This window comes from Parasteatoda tepidariorum, chromosome 1, assembly GCF_982258835.1.
Source record: "Parasteatoda tepidariorum strain Cologne lab strain chromosome 1, Ptep-v5.0, whole genome shotgun sequence".
Lineage (NCBI taxonomy): Eukaryota > Metazoa > Arthropoda > Arachnida > Araneae > Theridiidae > Parasteatoda > Parasteatoda tepidariorum.
In genome coordinates, this window is record NC_141755.1 from 18,268,406 (window position 1) to 18,275,740 (window position 7,335).

The following is a 7,335-nucleotide window of genomic DNA, read 5'->3' on the forward strand; positions in this document are numbered from 1 at the left end:
TCAAAGTAATACCATGTTTGGTACTATATATGTTTGATATTATACATATGTAGTGGAGGTTAAAATTTTTTAAGTTCTACTTTTTTAAATTAAGAATCAAATATAAAAGATAATTTTCAAAGTAAAATCTTCATAAAACAGAGGAAGTTGATAAATAGGAATTTTATAATCAATATTTAAAGATTAAGTGTAGGAAAGAAAGGAGTAGATTTTTTAAAAATTTATTCTCGAAACATTTCTATAAATACAAAACCTACTAATTTACATTTAGTGAGCTCTGTCTTGTATATTATCAAAATTTCATTAAACACAAATGCAGGAAGAAACTAAACTTTTATTGGACAAAAATGTAGCAGATTTAAAAAAACTAAATATAAATTTATACAATTAGGATTAGAAGCAAGCAATCACAAAGTTGAAAGAAACATATACTACATAAATTACAGTTAAAAGGAACATTCTGAATGCAAATTTATTGAAAGTAAAGTACTATTCTATCAAAATAGGTAACACCTATACCTAGAAACTTAATTATTTAACATCTTGGTGGGAAAATTTATGTCATTGAAGTCCATCAGAAATTAATAATGAAAGATAAATGATGAGTTTTTATGTGGACATTCACTTGAAATTTGACAATGGTTAAACAAATATTTTTTTAAAAAAAAGCAATAAAAATTACTAATTAAGAAATAAAGTTTGTTTCAGAATTAAAAAAAAATATAAAGTTGGCTTACACATGACAAATATTTATTCAAAATTGGCTTACACATGACAAATATCTATTCAAAATATATCTCACAGGAAGAAAATCAAAATAAGCTAAAAAAAAGTCTAAAAAGTTTAGATTTTTAACAATACTTTTGCTCTGGAGGCTGCAGAGGGCCGACACAGGAATAGTGATACCACTGCGAATAAGAGTCGCACAAAATAGTATCACCATACCGCAATCTTGTTTGCATGAATAACATTCCCATGTCTCGATTTTGTAAAATCACATTTTTAACCAATAGCCACCCATCAGAAGTAAAGAACAGCTTCACTTCATTAATTTTAACACATGATTCCATACAAGAAGAAACCTTCTCTATACCACATTCTATAGCAGCTTCTTCTTCAAAATGCCTTTATTTATGGTCTTCGATAATGTCTCTTCATCTACAAAGCAGTTCATAAGCATATTTTTTTCCTCCAAAACTGCTTTTCTTGTAAAAGGAGTGGGCCTATTACCTTTCTTCCTCTTCAAACCAACAACTGTTGTCGTTAAACCTAAAAATATAAAATATTTTAAGAAAAAAAAAAGCTAGATAAAAGAAATCATTGCAGAAGATAAAAATTGCTCAAATAAAAATAAAGTAGTTTTTAAGGACGATGGGAACCCGGCATAAATAATAGAATTAATTTTTGGGCCATTTAATGAGTGATTTTTTTTTAAATATGCAAAACAAAACAAAAAAAAGGAATTTTTTTTTTAATTTTAGAAAGAATTGCTAAATTGTGTATTGTAATCTCATTTGCTAAATTATGCAGTTAGAAAAGCTAAGGAAGGGAAAATGATACATCTGACCAAATTGAAATTGTTTTAATGCAAGATTAATATACTTGTTCCTTTCACATTATTGTTGCATTTATATTTTATAATGTTAGAGTTAAAAATTGTGTCTTTAACAATAAAAAAGATTCAAATACAGTGGTACCTTGAGATACGAATGCCCTTACATACGAGTTATTTGAGATACGAGGAATGGCCTTGCAAGCCCTTCTCGTCCTCGACAATGCTCCCGTTCACCCACCGAGCCTCGAAGTCTATAGCCGAAAATTGTGCTGTTGGCTAAGTCCGTAGCTTTGAAGGATTCGAACTCGAAGTGCCAGAGGAGGAGGAGATTGTGCCTCTGAGAAAATCCATGGACCTGGTGATGGGTGAGCATTAGGGCGTACTGCAAGAAATTGGTTTCGAGGAAGAACCAGAGGTGGAGGAGGTTATCTCTACAAATGAGATAAAAGAATTCTTGGGAATGTGGAAGAGAATTTCACAGTTCGTGGAAAAGAAACACCCTGAAAAAGTTGAAACTGGTCGTACATCGGAGCTATTTAATGAGACTTGCCTAACTCATTTCTCCAGCATTCTGAAAAGGAAGAAACAAACCTCCGTGGACAGTTTTTTTTTAAATCTGGCTAAAAAAGCAAAGACCAGTGAAGAGAAAAGCAGTGACTAAAATTAAGCATATAGTAGCATTTAAGTTGTGTGTAAGTTGCATTTAAGTAACCAAAATACAAATATGCATGTACACTTTATAAAAGCAGTTTTTTCTGCTTTACATTCTCCTTTATTATGTTTTTATATAGTACAGTAGGGAACCGATTATCCGGAACGATCGGGACCATCGCTATTCCGGATAACTGATTTTTCCGGTTTTCTGAATCGCTACAGAAAGCCGTTTTTTTATTGTTAAACCCAACTAAAAAAAATTTTTTTTGGGGGGAAATAATCTTAAAAAGAAGAAAAAACGACGAAGTAATACACTAATGATTATTTCCAAAATTATGGTAAGGTGAACATCTTTCAAAAAAGAAAGAAAAATCCTAAAATCTTATGACAGGGTGCGTAGCCAAATCTTTGAATAAAAAATAAGCACTTTTTAAAACTTTTCAAGCACTTTACAAAAATTTTCAAGCCCCCAAAAAATTCATATTCAATCAATGATATTATTGAAAAACAAAAACTTTTTATAAACAGTTTTAGCGTTAAAAAAAACAAAAACAAAAAGACACGGGCGTAAATCGAAACAATCAGTACTTTCCCACATCACAGAGTGAATTCAACTTGACCCTGAACTCAGAACAACAGTACCCTACCCCCTACGTCAAAAAAAGTGTTAGAAGTAAAATAAAATAAACAAGAACAAAATTAAAATAAACAAGAACAAAATTAAAATAAATTAAGAAGAAAAATATTTCATAAGGATCTGATATTCTCTATCCGAATTGGAGCACCCGGGTTTCGGTTTCAAGTGTGCGTGCATGCGCAAGTCATAACGTGAGTATGACATGAAGTACGCGTGAATGATTACCTTTACAATGATAATTACCTTTGCAATGATTACCTTTGTACCTAAGCACCTTTAAAAGCTTTTAAAAACAAAATCCCCAAAAAAGCACCTTTAAGTACTTTTTACAAACGCTACGCACCCTGTTATGAGGAAAAAAAAAATTTGTTTAAAAAATGGCGGGAAAATTTATCGAATTTCGTTCCGGCTTTTTGGTTTTCCGGTTTTCTGATTTCCGGATAACGGGTTCTGTACTGTATTTGTCATTTATAAATACATTTTTCTTATTCAAAAACAATTGAGGGTAGCATTTTTGGGGACGGAACGGATTAATGGCATTTCAATGGGCAAAATTGCTTTGAGATACGAGCAAGTTCAGGGAACGAATTAAACTCGTATCTCGAGGTATCACTGTATATGTATTAGTGAGTTGGTGACGATGCGTTATTTAAACTCCTTTTAATTTTGTTATATGCATTTTATATTAACTTTTTGGATTTATTTCTATTTTTAAGCTTTTACAATACTATTTAAATAAAAATATTTATGCAGTAAAACTTATAAAAAAAAGATCATTATCATAAAAAATACTATGTCATAATTTAAAGTGAATAAAGATATTTAAAGAGATATGAATTATATTAAATGTCAGCACAAAATCACTATTTATGATAATAACATTCCGAATATATTCTTCCTCAATCGGAAACAAATTGTTTACTAATATAATACTATTATAAGGGTCATGCATTAAATTATTAAAAAAATTATATTGTTATAACAGTTTGCATAACTAAAGTCAATGTACTTGCTTTACTTACAAGTATTTCATTGAATTTATTTTTAGAACACAAACATTAAATTTGCCTCAAAACTTATTTTACTTGGCCAAAAACAAATTCAGAATTTGAATTTTCTATGTGTCTCTGCTTCTAACCATATTTGATTGATACATAAAATTTAAATATGCATATGAATGCATACTGCATATGAAAATTTACTATGCTCTTATATATAACTAAAATACATTTGACATTATGTCAAGGTAAAAAAACAGGGGATATTTCGTTTTGTGATCTGGCGAAGCAACTACAATTGCCAAGGTGCCAAATAGATTTTAAACTTGCAAATTTTTTAAAAAATATATGTAGATAATTGCCTAGGGGTAACTACAAGTTATACCTTACGAGTCAGTCCCTTTCTATGACATTTCTTTTAGTTTCTCGCGGGCAACTGCCCGGAAGTTTCCTGGACTTTGCGATTATTCTGCCGTAGATCACGATACAGAAATCTCCATTAACAACATTTTGAGCAACAACAATAAGTTCAAATAGATATTATAATATTCACACGTAAGTCAGTGTAAATCACTCTGAGTAACAAAATAATTTCTGAACTATACAAACAATATTATGATAGAAAATGGAGATAATTAGAGTAAATGTAGGAAAATATTTTACCTGTATGAAATGGAACAGAAATATAGATACTTGGAGATTCACATATTTTTGAACTTTCTCTTGGTGCTCAACAGGTATCAGGCTTTCTTTAGGCGAATAACGGAATAAAGATTCGGAGAGGACATGGTCATGATCCTCATTCATTGATTTTATCTGCAAAAATTGTTTATCTGGAGACAGCAGCTGGACAATTTTGAGTAAAGGTTCTGGAAAATAAAATTTTTTTTAAACAAACTACGTATAAAAAATGTATAAACTAAACTCTATAAGGGCTTGCAGACACAATATAAAATAATAGATAGCAGGTCAGAGAACATATAAAACAAGAGTGTTAAATTGTTCTTTACAAGGTAATTATAGTGACTATTGACATGGTGACATCAGGAACGATGTTGCTAATCAATTAACACATTTTAAATAATTCATTTTAAATAACACATTTTAAAAATTAATTAAACAATACAAAATTTACTTACTTGGATTGGCGACTGTTATCTGTACATTTTTTTAATGAATTCTTCCACCATGTGTATTTCAATTCCAGCGGAGCCTTATCAAATTTTTTAAATTTCTTTGAAGCATTTTGTAAAGTTTTCGCTTCTCTCTTCCAGAAGATCGTCCTTTTTTCTTTTTCAAATTCATGAATGGCTATTTGTTATTCTTCATATGAAGAAAATCAAGATGCTACAAAAATTGTAGCTGCCTTGACTACGATAAACAGAGCTAAATTATTTTTGAAAAAAAAATCAGAGAGTCACGTGGACAGATACGCTCTATGATTGGTTGAAAATTTGATCGGTATGATAGCAAAATGAATTTTACTGCGCCGATAATCGGTGCAATAGACACTCCGTTTAAAAAGATATGAGCTCAAACATTTTAATCTATTAACGTTCGCAAAACCTAAAAGCAATTGTTATTATTTGTGGAAAACGTTGAAAAAATTGACTCAGTAGTTGACTTCCTATGATTGATTGCACTTCCGGAAGTTCATTTCTGCTCAGGTTTTAAACTATCAATTCGCGGTCATCACAGTCGAGTACGCCATCTGGGAAGAAGACCGGTTCCATGGCTAGAACCTATTTTCTCTCTTTTTAATATTTTTCGAATTTAAATGTCACAAATAATTTTTTTTAAAATTTCTACGACGCTTTCTTTTGGATCTATGTTCAACGTAGTTTTCAATTCCTTGAAATTTGCAGCGTGCGTTTTTCTTAAGTTCCTGCTGTCACATAGTCTACTGATCATAAGACACGTCTCCCAATAGATCTCCGAAATCAACCATCACTGGCAACGTACAGTGAGAGGAAGAGTGACCAATTTGTGAAGGGACCGAGGATGCACAGTATAGGTTCTCATGAAACTGTAACACAACTGCTTTCGCTAAGTTCTCGACTTGGCACTCAGGTCGTCTGACTACCGAAGCGGATGAGTTATTCCCTCAGCAGAAAATCAAAATTGAGATGGCACGTCTTCGAATCATCCCAAGCGATATTTTTCTGTCTAGATCTAGTACGACGTAAATAAAGTATTACTACTACTTCAACTCTGAATCTGTCGCTACAATATATTGTAGCGACAGATAGTGTATTGTAGGTATGACAGGTGTATTGAGATAGGCATATATGCCTATCTCAATACACCTGTGCGAGCAGTATCACGCGAGTGAAGGGATATCCAGTAACAATACCATCGGAAGCATTGTCTACATTACCCCTATTTTAAGATCAGATGGTTTATTTTTCTAGAATACTATAGAACTAACATAGTATGTAAGAGGAAAATGAGCGCTACATCCCACTCCCAGCGTTGATCGCCTCGTTTACTATAGTGCTACTGGATGAACACTTCACCCCATTTCAGATCGATGATGTCTCGTTTACAGAATGAGAATGAACACCCCCTTCCACTGTATGGATGAGAGTACAACACCACTGATAAGCTCTTAGTTTGGTTGACGTAGCATAACTCTTTACCCAGCATGATTTGAACTAAACAAATGCTTCTTAAAAATTTTGGGTACTTATTTCTGCATAACTATGGGTATATTTGAAAACTTTGCTAACTTTTTAATCTGACGCAAGTTTCAAATGAATTCTTCATTGCAAATAAATAAAAAATTTGCAAAGTGTCCTCCATTACGTTAACCATATATATGCTCTTAATGCTGCATGTATTAGATTAAACAAATTCATCTCAAACATTTTTTAGTTCTTATTCTTCACATTTATGGATATTTTTGAAAAATTTGACGTTTACTTTGTAATCTGAAGCAAGTTTCAAATGAATTACTCCATGAAAAAAAGCTACAAGAAATTCGCAAAATGTTCCTCTTTATTTTTATATATATGCTCATAACGTAGTATTTTTTGGACTAAAAATCGCTCCTTAAAAATATGGAGGACTTACTTCCTGACATATATGGTATTTTTATCAGTATTTCTGAAGGAAAAAAATGATGCTTACTCTATAATGTAAAACAATTATAAAATTATTTCCTCATTGCGAAAAATTTTAAAAAAATTGTAGATTGTCCTTCATTACGGTATTTATTCATATAATGCGCTCTTAAAGTGATTTAACAAATCCTTCTTAAAAATTTCGAGTATTCATTTTTTGAAACATAGTGGTGTTTTGAGAAAAATGACGCTCATTTTGTAATTTGAAATAAGTTTCAAATGAATTCCTCGATGCAAAAAATTATAAAAAAATTCACTAAGTGCCTCCCATTATTTTAACTATATATATGCTCTTAACGTCGCATTGTTTAAATTAAACAATTGCTTTTCAAATATTTTGAGTATTTCTTTCTTTTAATATACGGGGAG

The 7,335-nt window shown here is 31.2% G+C and overlaps 1 long non-coding RNA gene across 1 annotated transcript; it reads right to left on the bottom strand.

Annotated features, from left to right (window-relative positions):
* Positions 1 to 314: 314 nt before the first annotated feature.
* On the bottom strand, positions 315 to 5,482 carry LOC147816296 (uncharacterized). The gene is made up of 3 exons (XR_015432729.1): positions 4,984 to 5,482; positions 4,508 to 4,713; positions 315 to 1,269 (listed from the first exon to the last, which is right to left on the bottom strand). It is a non-coding gene; the product is annotated as an uncharacterized LOC147816296 (long non-coding RNA).
* Positions 5,483 to 7,335: the final 1,853 nt, after the last annotated feature.